The 23537-nt window shown below is 40.0% G+C and overlaps 1 protein-coding gene, 1 long non-coding RNA gene and 1 pseudogene across 6 annotated transcripts in view; 1 reads left to right on the top strand and 2 right to left on the bottom strand.

Annotated features, from left to right (window-relative positions):
- Positions 1-23537, top strand: part of TGFBR3 (transforming growth factor beta receptor 3) — a 194706-nt gene that overhangs the window by 38423 nt on the left and 132746 nt on the right. The window lies entirely within an intron of this gene.
- On the bottom strand, positions 652-13578 carry LOC144318446 (uncharacterized). Its single transcript, XR_013384348.1, has 3 exons — positions 13412-13578; positions 9660-9846; positions 652-1070 (listed from the first exon to the last, which is right to left on the bottom strand). It is a non-coding gene; the product is annotated as an uncharacterized LOC144318446 (long non-coding RNA).
- On the bottom strand, positions 8205-9624 carry LOC144318443 (etoposide-induced protein 2.4 homolog pseudogene; annotated as a pseudogene).

Below are 23537 nucleotides of genomic sequence, written 5' to 3'. Positions count from 1 at the left end.
GCCTGTGGACTTTACCAGAGTGAATCTATTGGATTATTACATTTTTATTTAGTAAAAGTAATTCTCTACCACAGTTCATTCTTGACAGAGATTGTATGGTAATTGTGACCTTGGGCTATGAATCCCGACACAGGTTCAGGCACAGGTTTTGCTGTTTGCAGGCTGTAATTATATCCTCAGTGTCCTCACATACAAAAATAGAGATACCCGCCGTATCTACCCACTGTGTTCTTGTGAGTATTATAAATGAGATGATGCATATAAATCAGAAGGCTGTGTTTATTTTAAATGAAACCATTAAAAATAGTGTTCTTTGAAAATGTTAGCATGGTGAACATACCTACCCAGTTCCAGTCCTTTAAGTCGTAAGTCTTATTATTCAGAGATATATCTGATGCAAAAATCATATCTGATCCTGAGGTACAATTTTGCAGATAAGACAGACTCTATCAATGACCAGTTTCTTTATTTTCCTTTTGTTCTGCTCAAAACAGTATGCTGGGAGTACCGAAGTGGTATAGGGGTGTGATGAAGTTGGGAGGAGATTGTGAATCAAAAGTTTTCTTTTTTTCTTGTTTTGAAAATTTGAGTTTGAGTCCCAAGTTTATGGCTTTCAAAGCTTTTGTTGCCTAATCTAAAGAATACTGCTGATTACTCTTAGTCCATTGATTATTAGGAGATTGAAATGCATGTAGAGCACCCAGTAGTTTGTGGCACTTAGCAGGTCTTTAAAAAGTTAATCCTTATTTTGAGAACCTATATATTTTGGAAAAGAAAGAGCACTAGAACAAACTTATGATTGGCAGAGTAAGTTTATTGTTCAACTGTGTGCTCCCCACAGAGGTAAGGCAGGTCTCAGGGTATTTATTTGGGAGATGGCTGATTTGCTGTTGGCTGAGCTAAGGACTCAGGTGTCTTTGAAATGAGCAGCATCACAGCTGAAGGACTAAATCTGGAGACAGGATGGAGAAGACCTTGCTCCTCTAGAGAAAGTGAGTGGGCCTCTAGCTGGAGGTTGAAGGGTAAGCATGAATCCTCAGGAAAAGTAGTAGTGGCATTGAGGACTGGGGCTAGTGGGGAGACAGGAGAGCCCAGAAACAATAGAATGAGACCACCTAATGGTAATTTTCATTGTGCGTAGTACCTGTGGGCTTAGTCCCACCCTAACCATCCTACTAAAAATCATAATCCCTTTGAACTCCTAGTATACCCATTCCTTCTTATTTTGCTGTTTTTTTCCCCTCTTAGCACTTATCACTTTTTAAAACATGCTTATAATTTATTTGCTGTGTTTATTATTTATCTTCCCCCACTAAAATGTAAGCTCTACAAAGGTCAAGTCATTTTGCAAACACTCTGGTGTAGCGGTTGCATATTATATGAACATTCTCAAGTGGAGGGCTTTCCACATTGCCTCTTATCCTTGCTTGAATGGAATCCTCAGGGAGAGGGCAGTCCCTAGTGCCCTTGCACATAGTAAGTGATTAATATTTATTGAATAAATCAATAATTATATCCTATCTCATTCATAAAGTACAACTTTGCTAAAGTAATCTGAATCTTAATGTATTTTACTTTGGGGGAAGGAAGCAGTGTTGCTATGAAGGCTAGCCTGTGGAGACCAGGTGAGGGGTCACTGTCTTCAGATTCTTAGATAAAAGAATGTCTGAGTGACCTGTGGTGGTTGTTTTAAAGACAGGTTCTGGATCTGTCACTAAAGAATGTCTTTGACAGCAGGAAGTTATTGCTTTTTGGTAAACATTCTATAAAGCTTAGCATAAGACTCTTTAGTACTCTTGACCTTGGCTTAAGTAGTGGTGGTATATTCTATTCAGGAGCTGGAGGTTAACTCTTTAAACCAGTGGTTCTCCGGGCAGCCCAGGTCTCAGTGGTTTAGCACCGCCTTCAGCCCAGAACGTGATCCTGGAGACTTGGGATCAAGTCCCACATTGGGCTCCCTGCTTCTCCCTCTGCCTGTGTCTCTGCCTTTCTCTCTCTCTCTCTCTCTCTCTCTCTCTGTGTCTCATGAATAAATAAAATAAAACAAAAAAACAGTGGTTCTCAAAGGATGGTTATGGATCTGAAACCTTATCAAGAGGTTTATGAGGTCAGAACTATTATAAGAATTCAAAGTTGTCTTGCAACTTTGGTTAACATTGCAATGATGGTATAAAAGGAGTATTGGATAAAACAACAGGTGTCTTAGCAGGGATCGAGCAGTGCCTCACTGCCACATGCTAGTGTAAGAATGTTCTTGCTGAAGTTAAAAGCCCTCAAATACATGTCTTTTTCATATTCTGTATGAGGAAATGGGAAGTAGGCAAGTAGCACTTCTACATTCCAAAGCGCAGTGGCTGTCCTGAGGAAACACTTACGCAGTTGTTTTAATTGTGAGCTGGACTGGTCTATTTTTCATGGAATAGCATTTTCTTGGAACGAGTGACTGACAAACGATGGCTATCTAGTCTTCAGTACTTGCCAGACACTTTTTAAAAATGAACAGGTTTACAATATTAGTTGCCAATGAAAAATTTTATTTTTCAAGCAAAAATTAAAGTTTAATATTCATCATTCTGTCCATAGCAGTTTTTGAATAAATACTTTTTTGGTGAGATCGATGGAAATATGAACAAATATGATTTTTTTGATATCATATAAGAAATATGTCAATATTTTACATATTTGTATAACTCAGTGAACCGTGATTTTCCAGATGGCCAATATATGATGTTACAAAATTTTGTGTGGGTAGTAAAAGATCTCACATCTTGATAATACAGGATCAAGCAGTTGGTTTTTTTAAAACTTTGTATTTTTAGGTAATTTTGGACATAGAGAAGACTTATATAAATGGTGCAAAGAGTTCCCGTATACCCTTTACACAGCTTCACCTTGTAATAACATCTTATAGACCCACAGAACAATTACTAAAACTAGGAAATTAATCTTGGTACAATATTATTAATTAAAGTATAGAATTTATTTGGATTTTACCAATTTTCCCCTAATATTCCTTTTCTTTTCCAGGCCCCAACTCAAAATCTCACATTGCATTTAATTGTCATGTCTCCTTGGTTTCCTCCAGTTTGTGGCAGTTCTCTGTCTTCCAGTGACTTTGACACTTTTGAAGACTGGTTAGTTGTTTTGGAAAATGCTCCTCAATTTGAGTTTATCTGATATTTTCTCATGATTGCATTGAGATTATGCATTATTGAGAAGGGTACACAGAGGTAATATGCCCCTCTCAGGGTGTCAAATCAGGGTTACATAAAGTTAATGTATCTTATTATTGGTGATGTCAACCTTTATCACTCGGCTAATGTGGTGTCTGACAGAGTTCTTTGCTGTAAAGTTACTATTTTTTTCCTTTGTAATTACTCAGTATTTTGAGAGCAATGGATTTTAATCTAATAAGGTATGAAAAGTTAATTATGCAATGCAGATTCCACATCACAACTAACCTTTAAGTAATGGCTATTTAATGAGTTTAGGTAAAGTATCAAAGAAGAAATAGCTAGCTACAAGTGTATGAAAAGATTGTTAAGATTTGCTTCTCCTTTCCAACTACATATCTGTATGAGACCAGATTTCTTCATATCCTTCAACCAGAACGATGTATCACAGTAAATTGAATGCAGAAGTAGATACAAAAATCCAGCTGTCTTCTATTAAGCTAGATGTTAAAGAGTTTGCAAAAATGTAAAATGATGCCACTATTCTCACTAAACTGTTTTATTTCAAAAACAGTTATTTTTCTTTTATAAAAGATAATATTTGCATTAAGATGCAATGGATTTATTATTGTTATTGTTGTTTTTAAAAGATTTATTTATTTATTAGAGACACAGAGAGAGGCAGAGACATAGGCAGAGGGAGAAGCAGGCTTCCTGACAGGAGCCGGATGTGGGACTCGATGCCAGACCCTGGGATTATGCCCAGAGCCAAAGGCAGATGCTCAACCGCTGAGCCACCCAGGCCGCCCTATTGTTGCTTTTATTTTATTTTATTTTATTTTATTTTATTTTATTTTATTTTATTTTATTATTTTATTTTTATTTATTTAATAAAGATTTTATTTATTTATTCATGAGAGACACACAGAGAGAGAGAGAGAGGCAGAGACACAGGCTCCATGTAGGGAACCTGACGTGGGACTCGATCTCGGTCTCCAGGATCAGGCCCTGGGCTGAAGGCAGCGCTAAACCGCTGAGCCACCCAGGCCTCACTACTGGTTTTTTTTTTTTTTAATTTTTATTTATTTATGATAGTCACACACACACACAGAGGCAGAGATATAGGCAGAGGGAGAAGCAGGCTCCATGCACCGGGAGCCCGACGTGGGATTCGATCCCGGGTCTCCAGGATCGCGCCCTGGGCCAAAGGCAGGCGCCAAACCGCTGCGCCACCCAGGGATCCCAACCTACTGTTGGTTTTAAATGAATTAAATATTTTAAAAAATTTCTCAGTTTTTATTTCTGTTGTGTGAAATGTTGATAGATATAACTGACACCAACAAAATCTCTTTGGAGTCCTCAGTAATTTTAAAGCATAAAGGAATCCCAAGACCAAAAAGTTTCAGAATCGCTGCTTGCTAAAATAAAAGAAGAGATATCTTGGTATGTGGAGGGGGTGAATCTTGTCTTCTGGTCCAAATGAAGTTTCAGTGAAGGGTTTCATCTAGAAGTCTTGGCCTAGGGAACTCACTCAGTACCTCTGTATCTGTTTTTTCACCTGGCAGATGAGGGAAATTGGCCTGAGGATCTTCAGGTTTCTTTCAGTTCCCAGATTTTATGATTTCAAATAACTGTTGCTGTCAAAGATGTCATCTTGGCAGCATGGGTGTTATGGAGCATTACAGGTAATTTCTAGAGGGTGATATTTACAAAGTTAATGATGAAAAGTGTCATATCTAGGATATGATATAGTAATATTTGTGAGGCAGGGATTTGAGAGCCTTGTTCTGACTTTTTGGGCCTGTAAAATTATTTCTTTCAGTGTCCCCTTCCAAAAAATTATAGTTTTAGATCTTAATTGTTTTTTACTATACTGAGTAAAGATTTTTACTTAGGGAGTAAGGGAAAGATTTTTAATTATTCCTGAATACTTTTTTGTCAGTTTATGTGTATCACAAATTAAAAAGTGTGTGATTTCCTAGAATTTTTGTGCTATAATTTTTTTTTTAAAGAATTTATTTATTTATTCATGAGAGGCATAGAGAGAGAGGCAGAGAGAGACATAGGAAGAGGGAGGAGCAGGCTCCATGCAGAGAGCCTGAGGTGGGACTCGATCCTGGAACTCCAGGATCATGCCCTGAGCCAAAGGTAGATGCTCAACTGCTGAGTCAGCCAGCACTGAGCACCGCTGTGCTATAATATTCTGTGCATATACATGTAAACTTCTTTTGTGTGGGGATTTATGAATTTAGATAAGTTATTTTTCTTTGTTATAGGTTCCTCATATACCACTGATATCTATATTGAAACAGGCTTAGGTTGTAATATCCATTATATACTTAAAATCTTCATGAAGTTAGTTATTTGAGTACTTGTTTTAAAAAGAAAACAACTTGATTAAGAGTCTTTATACATCCTTAATATTTACAAATGTAGACTTAAAAAAAAAGCCAGCTGGAATGTATTAAGAATCCCAAACTTTGGAACTAATATTTTTCTTTTTTTAGTTTAAATGGAAGGAGACTTGATGGTTTTAGTTTTTAAAGATGAAGAAACAAAAAGGGGAGGGCAAGCCAGTAGTGTATTGTCCTATTAAGTATCAGTCTCAATCAGTTTTTAAACAGGATCCTGAATTCCTGTAAAGTAGATTTTTGTAATGGAAACTGCCACAGTTGAGGGCCAGCTCTGTCATAATCACCAATTTGGGCATCTCTGATATTTAGCAGAAATATAAATATCTAATGTACTGTGTGTTTGTTATACTGTCATAGGAAAATTTTGTAATTGATTCTGAGCCAGATTCTTCCAGCGTTTAAGCTACTACTTGGAAATAAGATTTGGAAACTGGACTAACTTTCTGAGTACTTCTACACTTTAGTAAATTATAGTAAATTTAGTATGTATTACATCTAAAAAAGAAATTCAGGATTATCTTATATCAGAAGAGTTTCATTCATCACATTTCAAAGATTCCTTTAAGTAGTCGGCTATTTCAGGATACTTATGTAACCCAATCTAAGAGGAAAATGCTCTCCAACTCCCAACAAGACAGTTTAACAGAACATAGTGCTTCAGAGCATAGATCCGAGAGCCAGCTGCCTGGGTGCTAATCCCAGATATGCCAATAAATAGCTTTGTAACCTCTGTTTGCTTTAGCATCCTCATCTGTAATATAGTATCCATCTCATTAGATTGTCTTCAAGATTTAATGAGATGTGATGCTTCATGCACTCAAAACCTGCCTGGCATTTACTAAGCTCGACCAAGCCATAGCTTTGAGTATTTGTGTGCTATTAAAATTATTGCTTAGTTAACATGTGGTATATTTTAGGTTGCTTATTTCTTCATGACATCTGAATTTGTATCTCATTAGTAACATTATCCTCAAGTAATGTTTGAGGATACGTTACATCTGGGTAGATTTTACATTCCTAAAGCACACTACTAGAGTTCTAGATTTGTGGTATGTTGGTATTTTAAGGATCCTTAGAGATTATCTGGTTCAGCTCAGCCTGATACATAAATCACCTTTCTAATATCCTGCTGACTGAGCCTCTAGCCTTTACTTGAATTTAAAATATCCCTGACCCTTGGGAAATTCTTCTTCATGTTGTGCAATCCACCTGGCTATAAACCTCCACTCTCAGTCCCTAGTTCTGCCCTATAGAGCTGCATGGAATTTGGTTAACAAATAACTCACCTGAATGGTGACAGCAAAGTAAATGGATTCTTGATAATTAAGGGCTGTCTAAAAGTGCCCAGAATGGTGTATTGATGGTACTTTAAAGTCTTTGCTCCCTGTTCGTAAAAGAAGTAAGGCTTGTATTTGTAGATAGAGTTGCTCTGAGGTAGTTGGGGACACATTTGGCATAGAAGTTTGTTCCACTGAGCCTGTGGTGGGGCAGTGAGCCTGAGGGGGAAAGGCAGTACTGGGTCTCTGGACCTCACTCTTACAACTCCCCCCACCCTCATGCATTGTTGTACAAGTCCTTTTCTGGAGGAGAAGCTTTGTGTTTAAAAGTTTGACCTGCCATATTTTCTAAATTGCATATTTCTCCTACATAGAATGGAAGTTCCATGAAAGAAAAAGAGAAGGCTGCTTACTTTGTTCACTGCTGTATCTTTAACAGCTACAAGAACTTGGGATATATAGGTGCTCAGTATTCAAATGATGGAATTAAATATTAAACACTCAAATGTGAATGTGTTTTCAGTTTAGTGCCAGGAAATGTCACATTCACTTTTTAAAAAAAAAAAAACAGCTCATACTTAATTGTGACAATTTAAAATCGGACAAGGGTTTTGACATCTGCCCCCTTCCCATATTTCATCACTTTAAAATGACAGGAGAACACCAGCCAATCACAGGCTTAATGAGTTTAATAAGTTTACCCCTTCACTTCCTTTCAGTAGCACCCAGTATTCCTTTGAAATACCAGATAGACCTGGCAGTGGCCAATAGTATACACTTCAGACTTCAAGAGTTAAAAGTTGAGGTTCACTAGCATTCGGTGTAGCAGTGGCACTTGTCCAAAACTGGTACCTCCCTATGGTTGGGGACCTTTACTTATTTATTTTTTTAAAGATTTTATTTATTTATTCATGAGAGACACAGAGAGAGAGAGAGGCAGAGACATAGGCAGAGGGAGAAGCAGGCTCCCTGCAGGGAGCCCGACATGGGACTCGATTCTGGGACTCCAGGGTCACGCCCTGGGCTGAAGGCAGGCGCTAAACCACTGAGCCATCCAGGGATCTAGTTGGGGATCTTTAAATGCACCAGTGAAAAAAATTTTTTCCCTTTAAGGAGAAGAAAGAAAATCACTCCCATCACTTCAGGCTTGTTTTTTTTTTTTTTTTTTTTTTTTCCAAGAGAGACCAAAATCTAATGTGAGTTACGAGAAAGAAGACAGTGATGGCTATACAGGCGGTGACCAGGAGCAAATGAGATTCTCCTTTATCATTCCACATCCAGTATATGTCTTTCACAAAGCAACAACAAAAATAACAGGTCCACAGAATACAACAGCCAGAGTTACAAAATCCATTCATCCAAGAGTGGTGGAAAGCAGAGAGAGGAGTTGGGAGGGCAAGTGGCACAGGGAGAAAGAAAGTATGCACATCATTCCAGGCACAGGACTGGCAAGTGCTAGAATAAGACCTGCAGAAAAACCTGTGGTCCATTCAGACTCAGCGGTGTTAGGAATCCACATACTGGTGTCAGGAATTCTCCTTTATGCATACCAGAGACAGAAGTCCCATTCCTCGGAGAGAAGGGTATACGCAGAGGGTCCTTGGCAGAGCAGGTCCTGCCTTCCCTAGTGGAGGACATGCCAAGGAAAAGAGCTCCTACAGCTTTTTTCCAATCACACCCATCCCCTCTGGGTGGCAGGTGACTCGGTTGCCTGTAGCTGCTTTTAGTCTGGCAGGAGACGGATGTGGGGATGGAAATTTCTCTGCAGAGGTTGAGCTACTCAGGGCAGACTACAGGTAGATCATCTTCTGGAAAAGTCTTTTGCTTTAAGAAAACCACCAAGGAGAAGAGGCACAACTAGGAAAAGTATACTTTGCTGGGGGTCTTTGCTTCATTGGCGCTGATACTGAACAGAGGAAAGGACGGAGAGGGGCCTCTACTGATAGTATATGAGGACTGCATGGCTGTGAGGAAAGCCAGGGCAAACCAAATCCAATGTAGTAAGGCCACCTCTTCTCTGTGCTTGACAACCGCTGGTGCACTTCAGTTCCTTTATTGAACCAATATTCAGAGCAGTGTGGTGAGTAGAGAAGGGACGTATGCAGAAGACTAACCAGCTGACCAACATAATGGATGGGAAAGAGGCTACAGACGTCCCCTGGATGTGGAAAGGAGCCTGCAGCCAAAGGTTGAAGAGCATGTCAGCAGTTATTTTGCTGACACTGGGGAATGGGTGAGGCTTCCTCCCCGATACCTCAAATGCCAGATCAGCTATGTCTTGAGACGAAATGGCATTAACAGCTTTGCTAAGCACAAATGGAGGGAGCACCCAAAGAGCCCTGAAAAATGAGATAAAGAAGAATTTCACCGATGACCAAACATCTCCATGTTGTGATGGATCACCAATAGTTTGGGCTGTTACTGACTATAGTGCAGGAATAAACACTTGATAAAACAAGAGGAGACTTCTAGTAACCATAGGTGGCTCATTCTCTTGCTTCCTTTCTGTACTCTGGGCTCTCCTCTGCGCTAGGACACTACTGCTTGTCCTCTTCCACGCTGCTCCTCTCTTGCTGAGTCTGAGCATCTAGCTTTGAGATGATACAAATTCCTCAGATTGGAGTGTGATTTCCCCTGGTAAGGTCCTGGAGAAAGGTTTTGACACTTGCAGCCATCTCTTTACCACCCAAGCTACCAACTATATGCAGGAGAGAGAAGTGTCTCAAAATCTTTCATCATGAAGGACCTGGCTGCTCCCACCCTCTGGGTTCCCACCTACCCAGCCCCTTACCCACCCAGGGGTGCTCGGCTCCTCCTGGCCCTTTGGTGCCTGGCCGGCCACCAGCTCCCGATGACGGGGCACTCCTAGTGCTGGGGCCACTACACCCACTCTGGGCATGCCTGGACCACACTGGACCGCACTGGGCCGCTCTTTCACTTGTATGTTGTGGCCCATTCTTTGTGCCTGAGCTGAAGGAGGACCTGTGAGAGGACAGAAAATGAGATCTCTGGAAGAAATATTATTAATATTATGATTATTTGCAACTTTCAGATACATTAAGAAAAAAGTACTTTCTTCAGTTTTGATATGTGAAGATTTTCTAGAAAGGAAAGAAAGGTTTCTAATTTTATCAAAGGCAGAGGTAGGTATACCACGCTGTCAGAATTGGGTTTTTAAATCAGCTCAGCTGGATAGCAGCTTTACACTGCAGCCCCGGTGATGTTATATGAGCTTAGCTCTACTTTGAGTGCTAATGAAACAAGTTGGCCAGAAATATGAATTGTAAAAAGCCATCAAAACATTACAATGTAGGAGAAAAATGTAGTGAAAATTCTAACATAGAAAGTTCAAATAGTTCCTTTATCTGAAGGCTTTAAAATTTTTTTCTTAGGTAATTTGCAAGACTATTTTAAGTTATAGAAAATATATGTAAAATTAAAATGACATTAGCTGAGAACTTTGCCCAGTTGATTAAGGAAATCTGAGCTTCCTTTTTTCTTTGGTGTTTGTATCTCTCTTTAATGTGCCAGAAGCTAAGTTTTCTATAGAAAGAGGACATATATTTAGATCAGAACTCATTGGCATATTCCTTGGGTTATCTTAGGTCAGCATTTTCTCTGGGAAGAAACACCTTTTGATTTTGGAACCAGAATGCTGGTTCCTTCCTTCTAGTCCACATACTACCCTCTCTGCACATGCGCCCTCCACCCCCCAGGGCTGGCCTTGGCTTAGTCACTTGACCCAGTCAGTAAGTCAATAACTTCATGACTTTGAGTTACTTAATATCTTTCTGTCTTAGTGTTTTCAGCTATAGAGTGAAGGTAATGGTGTATCTCAAGGTGGTTTTGAGGAATAAATATGTAAATATAAGTAAAATGCTTAGAAGAGAGCCTGGCACATAGCAAATACTCCATAGATGATAAATTTGTCACATGTGGATATTTTGAGGGTATAGAGTGGAAAATAGATTTTTAAAAACCTGGAAATTTCCCTATACAAATTCCGAGGAATATTGATCATTATCTCCACGATGACCTTAGTATTTGTAAAATTCTTTGCCATTTAGGCCACTTGCTGTGCTTCCATTTACACTTCCCTGTTCAAGGTGTGGAGTTAATTTCTAATCCATTAATCATGAACGAGGAATACTCTAAAGAAAAGCTAAATACTAACTAGTTAGAAAGTGAAGTAACTTTGAATTTTCTAAAGCTGTGCCTTTACTTGGAATTTTAACTTTGTTGAATTTCTGTGTAAGGGGATAAAAAACTTCCATTCTTAGATTCACAGTGTTCATAGGCAAAATAGAAAAAAATAGATAAAAACAGTAATTTTAAGAGGAAGCATTTTTATTTTTGTTTTTGTTTTATAAAAGATATGTTTAGAGAGAGTGAACGTGAGAGCATGCATGCTTGTGTAGTGGGGAGGGTCAGAGAGAGTCTTAATGAGATCACAACCTAAACTGAAACTAAGAGTGTGATGTTAACTGCCTATGGCACCCTCTAGGCGCCTCTAGGGGAAAAGTTTTTTTTTGGGGTTACCATCTGTATCCGATTCCATGGATGTTGTCGTAATTATCATTTTGTGTCTTCAGAGAATGGAGATTTTGAACATGCTTTTATTTTCTCCCCAATATATTGGCCATTATATTTAATAGTATTTGGGATTTTAAAAAATAGAGGTAATTAATTGTGAGGTATTTTGATGTTCAGCAGGCAAAGGAAACACATTACTTTGTGTAAACAGAGGGTAATATGGAGTCTTTGAAATCTAAATTATTGAACTATTTGCCTAAGGATAATCTTCTTAACTCTTTAGGTTTCCTCTGGCCTGTAATGAACTACAATAGTGGTTTGGGAATAACACAGAAACATCCTATATGTGAAACATTTGGATCCCATTTGGAAAGCATGATGGATGGATCCAAGTTTTCAGGTTTATCTTTGAGTTACACTGATAAATTAGTAAACTTTCATCCCATTTTCCTCTCCATTTTGTGGTCTAATTGGCTTATGGTTGGTAAAGACAGAAGCATATGTTTTTTTGAGAGAGATAAGCCTTCATTTTGTTTACATTTTAAATGATCACCATCTCTGAAACTGGCACTAGGACCAAAGAATGTTTATTACTTCCATGTTAACATGGGGATGGGTCTGAAAGATGTTAAGTGAGGTTTATGTTTGGTTCTATTCTAAGGCTTCCTTGGGCTCCAGCCAAGGTAACTTGGTTTTTGTAAGAGCCAAGAGGAACTGCCTTATAATCTCTTTTTTATAGCTGTTTTTATATTTTTATTTGAAAGCATCTACCTTGAGGATAGAAGCTCTGCTGTGCAGAGTAAAAAACAACTGTTTCTAATCTTAGCAAGAGGACAACAAGGGGGTTGGCTAGGGGTTTCCAGACACAGTTGTGTTTGACACCTGCCCTGGTTGTATCACTGGTCAAGCAGATCTTGTGGCCTTTGGGCAAGTTTGCCTTCGGAAGATGGAAACACAATAGGGATAATTTCTAATTTAGAAAGGTCTCTAGGACTCTAGTCCAGAAGGTTTTTTGTTTTGTTTTGTTTTTTTCTTTGTTGTTGTTGTTTTTTGCTTTGTTTTGTTTTTGTTTTTACCTGTGTGTGTCAGGTGGGGTGCGGTGTTTCCTGCTGTGGATGTGGGGAAAACCATGTCATACCTTCACAGAGAAGGGAGAAGGCACCTGATTGGCCTACGTGATTCAGAAAGTGTCACAGGCCCAACTCCGTATTCACTTTTCCAAGGTCCTTCCTGTTGCACTGAACTCTGGCCCTGCCCCCTCCCACCCTCTGGGGCCTGTGGAACCCCCAGGGAGGAAGTTGCCACTCCTATGCCCTTTACTCTTCCTGTGCCCTCTGGCCGAGATCTGTCCTGTGGGTCTGGGCCCCACCTGAAGTCACATTTGTATTTAGCAACTTGCTTGGTGGTTCCTTGTCCGTGCCCAGACTCTTGTGTGAGGTACTGGCTGGTGTGATTGCAGCTCCCATTGACCCACTGTTCACAGAGGCAGAGGAACAACATAGGCCAGACTATAGAACCCAAGGAAAGCTCTGGGTGACCTCTGCTATTTAGCAGCTGCTCCTAGCACCAGTCACTGTGGCAACTGGGCTCTGTTTATGAAAATGAACAGGGACCTCAAGGCCGGGACATTCACACCATGGACAGAGCTCCCCCTGGAAATACGTTGCCTGCCAGATTGCCAGGGCTAAACCAAAACAAAGACATACCAAACAAAAGTAGCTGGGGAAGTATTCTGCTCTTGGGGGACATGCACTGTGGCCTAATTGCCGGGTATCCTCCTTTACCAAACAGAACCGTGCTGGGGTGAGCTTATCTTGGTTATGCCAGAGAAAGAAGGGGGCAAAGACTCTAGTACTTGTATGGGTAACTTCTTGAGTATGCCCTTGTGTTGCACAGGGCTGGTCTCTAGCTGTGGGTTCAGAAAGAAGTTTAGTTACCAAGGATTTGACTTTTTGAAAATCTTATTTTAGGTCCTGCTTTTATGTAAACTGTAAAGCTATTTTTGGATCTGTACCTTTAGAATAGACCCTTGTCTGGAATTACTGAGTTTGGAGTTTGTCCTCTTCAAGTCCTTGCTTTCACAGTGATGGTCCAAGTACTCCGCATGGGAAATGGGGAGCCTATAGACAACTTTGAGCACACTGTGAAACCCAGAGCTTCTCGAGGTGACTGCTACGTTCTAGGTGCTTTTCCCATTGTTAGGTTTTAGGATTCTGTGGCTGGACCCTTCCGGCATATGTGTCTTTTAGCCTCATTTAAATGCTCACTGGAATACTTCACTGGGGCATAGATAGATGAAGCTCTAGTCTATATTGAAAGTTCCCAGAGTTTAGAGCTGGAAGGACCCCTAAAAATCATCAAACCATATTCCCCTATTTTAAAGATGTGTAAGTCAAGGCTAAAGGGGCTAGTTTGGCAGAGCTTGGACCAAGTGCACGGGTCGTCTGATGCCATTCCAGAGCTGCCTTCCCTGCACCATGCCTTATCACTGTGGAAGTCTGCTCAGCCTGTGGCTTATGCATCCTGGTGGAGGAGGGAGACATGGGGAGGTCTAGAGGGCTGGCATTGGTCATTTTCCAACAGAATGGAGATGTTCAGGAATGACATATATTTGGAGAAAGAGGGACTCCCATATGTAAGTCAATCTTAGCTTTAAAGTGTAAAATATCCATTCATGGGGCACTAGCCTGGCTCAATCTGTAGAGCATGTGACTCCTGATCTCAGGGTCAAGTTCAAGCCCCATGTTAGGCATAGAGCTCACTTAATTAAAATAATAATGATGATAATAATAATAATGGACCTAAAATAACCATTCAGTGCATTGAGGAGGCCTAAGGTCTACCATCGGGTCTTCTTGATCTGATGAGATGTCAAGAAATTGAGATAAAAGGGTAGAGGTGAGTGGGGTGGAGGTGCTACTGGTTATAAGTGCAATGAGAAGAACATGGGCCTAAACCAATGTCCCTTCCTAGAGGGATTCAGGCCTAGCTTTACCCCAGCAACCCATTACTCCTTAACTTCCCCTGTATGTCCTGGGGTTTGCACAGCTGCTGTACCTCATGAAGATGACCCATCCCAAGAGACCCTTCACTGCAGCGAAGGGAGTAAAGCTAAGTGTCCTCCTTCAGTACTCAGGCCTTTATGGTTACTGGGGTGGCTGCCACTGTTTGCTCATGATAATTCCTTATGAACTCTTCTGTTGATAAACCAAACCAAATCAGTAGTGGTCTTCTTCAACTGAGGATTTAAATTAAATTATAACCACAAGTATCTCATTGGTGTTCATTTCAGTGCTGAACATTTGTACTCTGGGCTGTGGATGTGATGTTTCTGCCCAGTTTTGGCTGAGATACCAATGTGAAATGTGAGTTTGCCATGTGGCAGAGTCTTTCCTCTGGCCATTTAATGCAGCTAAAATATTGACGGGGTTGATTTGTCACACTGGAGAGTTTATCATGGGCATGACTATTGGTACAGGTAAATCCTGTGCTTCACTCTGTTTGTAATCAAGGGAAGAGGCCTCCTTCTCCAGGTGTATTCTATAACTATCATGACATTTAAGTTCTCTTGGGCAAGGTATGGAAGAAGATTGTAACAGTATATTCTGTACTGGCTCTGTCAGGCTTTGGAAAGCAGACCTCAGGGTGATCTGAAAAGCCAGTATCCTGAACTAGCTGAAGCCGTTAACCAAAATGATGTCTGGACAGTCTGGAGCTGAACAGGTTTCTCTAGTATCTATTTACAGTTAGCCAGTGAGGTTAATAGCAACTGAGCTGAGAGCCAGTGTCTGCACTGGCTGTAACTCACTTGTGTTCTGGAAGGGGGTCAGAGAAACTGAATAGATTTATTCATTCAGGGAGCATTGAGTAACAGCAGCCTTAGCTGCAAAACCAGCTCTTTTCAGCTTTTTGATGACGTGCACTATTATTGTTTTTAACAGGTTGGCTTAAAAGTGAGCCTCTAAGAGTCAAGGCTTTATTCCTCTCTGTCCAACACTCACATGTTTTCTTCTAGTTTGCTGTAGTCCATTAGTAAACATTTATCAAGTGCCTACTGTGTGCCAGGAACGGTGTTATCACAAATCAGTAACTTATTCTTAGTTAATGAATGATCTTATGCAGAAGGCATACAAAGAAGCCTTAAGAAGGGGTGGATAATTGGGAGTTTTTGTGTCTCTTCCTGCTCATTCTTCCGTGCGTTCACATCAGGGAAAGGAAGTGGAAGTCAACTTAAATTAGTTTATTTTGGTAATAGCAGTTTTAGAAAAGGTTTGGAGAAGGAAATTGAAACTATTGAGAAATAGGAGGTTTGAGGATTACTGCTAGAGTTTTCCTACTCCTTCTAGCCCAGGGACTTTGTCCCAGTTACCACTGATAATGGACCCTTTTTATGTTTAACTGTCTTGTCAGTAAGTCAGTGACACATGCTGAGAATAGAAACCAGTACCATTCCATGTTGTAAATGCCAGTCTATAACACGCCCCACTGGTTCTGTTGTTGTGATTGTTGCTATGATACTTAGCATCAAATGCTAGCCATTTGCCTGTCATTTTACATCACACCTACGGGTCCCTACTCCAAGCTGCCTACCTTCCCTGGAAGCCCAGGACCTCTTCCACATGGCACCACAGGAAGTGGTGGAGAGAAAGGGACAGGAGCCTTCCCTTGGTAAAACATGGTCCTTGCTTGAGGCTGTGAAGGGAACTGTGTAAATTTTAATAGGAAAGGCCTTTATTTTGGTAATCTTTTTCTGTTAAATTCTGATTTTTAAAGTATTTGGGGTTAAGCGTAACTCTGTTCATTGTTTTTTGTTCTTCTGAAATATGTGACTTGCAATGGTAGACTATGTGCTAGACTCTGAGGGAGGAAATGAAACAGAGATGTAGCCTCTAGTCTCTGCTCCGTAGGTATTCCAGACCCATGAGGGAAGAGAAAACATCAGGTGGCATCATTAGAAGCTTTTTTAATGTAATGGTAGACAGCAGAAAATGGAAACTGGACTAACTCCATTCAATTCTGAGGTTGTTTTGCCTTTACCATAGGGTTATCTTAACTGAAGGCAGGTCTCCTGGTGGTTGTAGGAATGGTTCAGGAGGTATCAGGGTTTTGTTTATAGTCCAACGAAGAGTGATATGCTGCCTTTGGCTTTCTTAAGAGAGAGCCTCTTTCTCCAAACTCCCAGCATTCCTCTCTTTTGCATTCATTGGCTGAATTGATAGAGCACCACCATCCATCCTTAAGCCAGTCACTGGCAATGATTAATAGAGTTGCCATGATGACTTAGACTGATCAACTAGAGAATCAATCACATTGCTTACCATAGGGGTCTCCTGCCGAAATAAATGTGAGCAGACTTCCAATAGAAGAAGCGCACATCTAGTATAGGACCATGTGAGGATAAGAGGTCAAAGACAAAGTAATGGAGAGGAGGTCCTGGCCCTTGTTTGTGTTCCCTCAGTGCCCTAGACAGCTTTCTGTGGGTCCCTCTAACATGGTGCTACACTATGTACCTGCCTCTCTTTCCACTTCTAGAGTATAGCTTCTTAAGGCTAAGGTACTCTGTCTTACTCAGTATTTGTGACCTCCATACCTGGCACATAAGGGATTTGAACAAATTGAATGGAAAGATGTTTTGTATACGTGTGTGTGTGTGTGTGTGTTTTAAAGATTTTATTTATTCATGGGGGGCAGGCAGAGACATAGCAGAGGGAGAAGCAGACTCCATACGGGGAGTCTGATGTGGGACTGTATCCCAGAACCCTGGGATCACGACAGATGCTCAACCACTGAGCCACCCAAGTGCCCCTCAAATATTTTTGTGTTTAACTTTTGTCAAATATTCCTTAGAATGTTGATATTCATTAAATATTTTATAACAACTTTGAGATATAATTCACATACTGTATAATTCACACATTTAAAGTGACTGGTTACAATTCATTAGTTTTTAGTATGTTCATTCATAGAGTTGTGCAACCACCACTACAGTTGATTTTAGAACATTTTCATCACTCCAAAAAAATTCCATACCCAGTAGCTGTCGCTCCCCATTCTCCCCTTCCTCTAGCCCCTGACAATCACTAATCTACTTTGTATTTCTATGAATTTACTTATTCTGGACATCCTATGTAAATGTGATCCTATAATATGTGGCTTTTTGTGTCTGATGTCTTTTACTTAGTGTAAGGTTTTCAAGGGCCATCCATATTGTAGCCTACATCTTTTTTATGGTTAAATAGTAATGCATTGTATGTGTGCACCACGTTTTGTGTATGTGTGTGTGTGTGTGTGTGTGTGTGTGTGTGTACCACATTTTATTAACCCATTATCAGTTGATGGAAATTTTGTTGTTTCTAGTTTGAGACTCATATGAATAATGTTGCTAAGTACATCTGTGTACAAGTTTTTATGTGGGCATATGTAGATGAGTACCCTTTCTGCCTCTGATCTCGTCCCCTTCGTGTCTTTCCTCTTAATTTATGTTCCACACCACTAAATTGTTTTGTAGTTCTACACTACCATGCTGTTTCTTACCTGTAGACATTTGCTTGTGTTCTCCCCTCTGCCTGGAATATGAATATGAATACTATTACTAATACTAATCCTAATACTGGTTAACTCTTACATAGCCAGTAAGTCATAGAGGAGGCAATTGACTCTAGAGTCTTAAACACTCCAGAGTTCTTAAACATTGTGCTATATATTTTTTTCTTTTAAAATCAGCTTTATTGAGGGGCACCTGGGTGGCTCAGTTGAGCTTTTGACTCTTGGTTTTGTCTCATGTTATGGTCTTTGGGTGTGAGGTTGAGTGCCACAGGGGGCTCTGCACTCAGTGTAGTCTGCTTGGGATTCTTTATCTCTCCCTCTGCCTCCTCTGCTTTGCCCTGCCCCCCTGCTCACATGGGTGCATGCATGCATGCTCTCTCTCTCAAATAAATAACAATCTTAAAAAAAAAAATCAATCAGCTTTCTTGAAGTAAAATTTACATGGACTAAAATGCATGTATTTTAATTCTACATTTTGATGAGTTTTGATAGTGTATATACTTCTTTGACTACTACTGCAAGCAAGTTATGGAAGATACAGATTTTTTTCTGTATCACTGACCCCCTTTGCCCCAGTTCTCATGCCCCTTTGGAGTCAATATTCCCTGTCCCAGGTACTTACTGACCTGCTTCCTGTCACTATAGGTTAGTTTTGCCTGTTCCAGAATTTCATGTGTTTTCCTTAGTCTGGCTCCCTTTCCTCAGCAAAATGTTAACAAACAAGTTGTTTTATATATCAGTAGCTTGTTCCTTTTTGATGCTAAGTATATCTATTGTATAGATATATCCCAATTTGTTTATTCATTCATCTGTTGATGGGCATTTGGTTGTTCCTTTTTATTATGAAAAAAAATGGTATAAGGATTTGGAAACCTGTCTTTTTTGTGGACCTGTGTTCTATTTTTTCTGGATGAATACCTAGGAGTGCGATTGCCCTGTTATATGATAAGTATATGTTTAACCTTATAAGAAATTGCAACCCAGTTCTCCAAAGTAGAACTGATTTAATTTTTTTTAAAAAGTAAGCTCTACTCCCAACATGGAGCTTGAACTCATGACCCTGAGATAAAGAGTTGCATGCTCTATAGATTGAGCCAGCTAGGCACCCCCTCTATTGATTTTAGTATATTTGTTCTTTCCTCTCCTTAAAAAAACTTTTTTTTTGAGATTTTATTTTTAAGTAACCTCTACATCCAGTGGGGTGCTCCAACTCATGCTGAGATCAAGAGTCGCATGTTTTTATGACTGAGCCAGCCAGATGCCCCTCAACAACTCTGAAGAATTAGCTCAGATATTACCTCCTTGGAAGACTTTTTTGACACTTTGATCTTTCCCTTTTTTTGCGGTGGATTGGGGAGGTTCCTCCTCCATGTCCCTGTAGCATCTTGGTTATTAAAATTGCTCACTTGCCCATCTTCCCATCAGACTGTGAGCTCTGTGAATATGGAGAAGGTGTTATTATTTCTGTATCCCTAGCAGTTTGCATGATACCTAATAACATACAGCTAGATGCTCAGGAAATGTTTGTGAGGGGATTCACTGACTGGAACATTATTCAGCTTACCAGGGGAGTTAGGAGGTAACAGAGGTAAAACAGGCATGCAAATAACTATAATATAAAGTAGAAATTGATAAAAGTGAAGAACAAAGTCTATGGGAATTCAAAGAGAGAGAGAGATGGCTTTTAATGGGGATGGTTTGAGAGGTTAATAAGGGGAAGTAGAGTTTCAGCTGAGCCCTAAAAGATAGATTGAGATGTATAGAGATACAGTTGGTTCTCAAAGGATTTAACTTGAACTTCTGTCCTGGAAGGTTGAGCAGGTTGAAGGATGAAGGCTGTGTTTGGGCTGGTCACACTAAGATTCTCTGTTTTGGAATGCTTTGCTATTCCCAGCAGGTGCTAGGTACTAGGTACTAGTACTAGAAGGCGTTAGGGGATACTGAAAATGTTTCCTATTTGGCAGTAGAAGAATATGAATATGTTTTTTCATGTGTGTCTTTCTATTATCTTTCTAAATTCTAAGTCTTCTAGACTGGAGGAAATAAAGCTTCTCTTACTGTCTTTTCTTCTCACCCCATGACATGATAGCAGTCACATAAATCACATCATTGCCAAGCCCCTGTCTCAAAGGTCATCTCATCTCTCTGGTCCCAGACACCTGACTACACTTTTTGGCATGTTTGTCTACCTTTCTTCTTCATCATATGCTCATAGAATATTAGAGCTGGAAACTTTAAAAAATAAATACCAGGATCTCATTTTACAGATGAAAACTGACCTCGAGACCCATTCTATTGCCTGGTTAATAATAGCAATGTTAAAAGCTGCCACGTCAGTATGTGTCATATAATCCCTATGACAGCCTTGCAAAGTATATATATGTTCCCATTTTACAGATGAGAAAACTGAGGCAAAGTCTCAGATAGGACAAGGCAGATGTTTTCAGTACTGCCTGCTACTGAGCCCAGGCAAGATCCTCAGTCTGCTGGGTCATTGGCCACAGAGAAGGAGGGAATCTAGCCAAAGCCCTCACTAAGGTAGAGAAGAGGCTGTTTTACTCTGACTTCGTGCCCATACAGAAGTTAATCAACGCATTCTTGCTTTGTTTTCTTCACTTGAACAAATTTGGATGAAAATAGCACTTACCTTTTATAAGATTGTGATAAAAATTAAATGGGCTTAACACACAAGTTGAATAGACCAGGGTTCTCTGCTGCCTAGAGTACCCTAGGTGGTGGTTTCTTTGAACCACATATGATGCTGCCCCAGATATAAGACATCCAGGGCAGAAAACTAATTAACCAGTGTTGGCTTTAATCAAAATTATTTCTATGGTAAAGTACAGTATGTGTTTGTAGTTCTTAATTATATAAATACAACTGTTTTCATTATACAAGTAATACTTAACAGTATATTTGCATGGTAAAAAGTTAAGTAAGAAAGACAAAGAGCAAAGTCCCAGTGCCCATTCACCTTCCTGACCCCACTCTAGCACCACCCCCACCATAGGTAAGAACTATTTGCAGTTAGAATTTGTATCCAGTCCTTTTTCTCTGCACTTATATACATACACACATAGTTTTAGGGAGTTACTGAGTTGTATCATTCTTTACATACTTTTCTATAATTTTTTTTAAAGATTTTATTTATTTATTCATGATAGTCACACAGAGAGAGAGAGAGAGAGGCAGAGACACAGGCAGAGGGAGAAGCAGGCTCCATGCAGGGAGCCCGACGTGGGATTCAATCCCGGGTCTCCAGGATCGCGCCCTGGGCCAAAGGCAGGCGCTAAACCGCTGTGCCACCCAGGGATCCCTTTTCTATAATTTTTTTAAAAAGCTTAACAATATGTCATTAAGATGTTTCTGTCAGTACAAATAGCACTGTTTTAACTACGGTATATATATATTTCATGGTACAGATGTACCCTCATGAACATTTAGGTTATTTCTAGTATTTCTCTATTGTAAATACTATGGCAGTTAACACCTCTGCCTATAACACTGTAATACCTTTACAGTTACATTGTAAAGTTATGGTGCAATTATGGTTATGGTGTAATACCTTTACGGAGGTGTTGGCCACTTCTGTTGCCCCCCAAATCTGGCTGAGAAAATTTTGCCAAGGGCTCAGAATATTCTTATTGGGATTTATTATTGAATGATCACACCCTCTGAAAAGTATTAATTGAGCATTATGATTGTTTTCTAGGCAAAAGGTTAGTAACTACTTAATAATGTGCTAGGTACTTTCTTATGTATTATCTCATTGAAATCTTTTAACAATCCCATGAAAAATGTGCTGCTACTTACCATTTATCTGAAAGTGAGATTTGGAAAGGTTGTGACTTGTATAAAGTGATATGGCTTCCAGGAAGCCAGTTCAGAATTTGAACCCTTGTCTTCTGATTACCAATTCAGTGTCTCTTTCCCCATTGCTCTGAAGCTGGTCCATTCTCTTCCTAAAGTCTTTAAGGAGAAAAACCATAGCAAGTAAAATGTCTTTGAAATAAAGCATCATAGTGTGAGTAGGGAGAGAGCGGGCATCCTTTAGATTTGGGGTGGGGTGGGGTGCAGCCTCTATCTGTGTCATCATGCTTGGAGGTATGACTCATGACTTCAGGAGGCTGTGATAGCAGCTATACTGAGACCTTGGTGCCCGGACAGCAATGTCCTGCTATTGTGGGCTGTGGATTTAGTATCATGCTAAAAAAATAAATCATTTTTATTTATCTACACCTACAGCCTGTATGTGTAGATGCAGCTAACTCCTGGAGGCCCAACCCCCAACAGGAGAATGGCCTTTAGTGGACAAATTGTCTCTGCTCCCTTTGAGTTTTCATTTCCGTAGGGGTCAGAGATGATTATTTTCAACCTGTGGGATGCCTTAGCTCTTTGAGAAGTGGTCCCTTTGCACAGGGACAGTGGAATGGGGTGATGGTCAGAATTGAAGGGTTGTTTTGAGCTATTTGAGGAAGGATTCTGTGTCTTTGGGTTCCCTGAAGTAAGTGTGAGCAGCCTTTCCTTCCAGAGGCAAAATTAGAGCAGTTTGGAAACAAGGCATCAGTTCTTTTCTGGCAAAATGACCCATGTCCATGGATCATAATAGGAGGATCCTGTTGGCAGTTAAGTGATCAAAAATTTAAAAATAAGTTATCAAATATATTTAAGGAGGAAAGCTAAGAAAACCTGGGGGGGGGGGAACAATGGAATACAAATCCCTTATAGAGTAAATCTTACAATGAACATTTCAGCATTTTTAACAGATGTGTGCTGAAGTGTATGGTGATTCAGTATGTATATAAAAGTCACAAGCACAAATGTAGTCAACGTTTACATTAAACTTCCCACCTCCAAAACATACACATGAGAGGTCCCACTTGTGTATGTGTAATTACATCTCTGAAAACTCCCTTGGTCCCTTTTTTCTCCACCTTTCCTCAAACACATATTTTGCTTACTTCCCTAAAGATACATGATATATATGAGAGAACACAGTCCATTGCCTCACACCTCTCTGAGTAGGGTATAAAGTGTAACGCTTTGAAACACCAGGGACGCAGGTCCATCGGGAATACTAAATGCTGGTTTCCAGCCACAACTGTGCTGGAATGAAAATGGAAAACAATGAGGCATATGCAGAGTCAGCTTTTCTCTGTGTCTCAGCTCAGCAGTTTTCCTGCTGTCCTAAACTTTAAAAAAAAAAAAAAGGCTGGGGGGGGGGGGGAAGAGGAAATGATCCAGTTTTTTAGCATTTTGATATAAAATAGCTGCAAAGTTGTGGGGACACAGTGAAAAACCCAAGCTTAGTGGTGAGAAGCCTCACTGTTCTTAGCTTAGTTGTGAGGACTTTGTGTGTATGCACACAACACAGTACACACCTCACCATACACATGAAAACAAATGCAGCCGTGGATTTTCGTGGTGGCCATGGTACAAGCTGTATTTGGTCCTCATGAAGCCTGGGTTTTATTTTTACCTCTGCTGCCCACTTGCTGTGGAACCTTGGAAACACCATTTTATTCATTAATCAACTAAATAATTCCATTGAACAAGCATTTATTGAGTGCTTACCATGTACGAGGTCCTGTCCA

The sequence above is a fragment of the Canis aureus genome, chromosome 8 (genome assembly GCF_053574225.1).
Source record: "Canis aureus isolate CA01 chromosome 8, VMU_Caureus_v.1.0, whole genome shotgun sequence".
In the NCBI taxonomy this organism is placed as follows: domain Eukaryota; kingdom Metazoa; phylum Chordata; class Mammalia; order Carnivora; family Canidae; genus Canis; species Canis aureus.
This window is presented reverse-complemented; position numbering and strand designations above follow the sequence as displayed.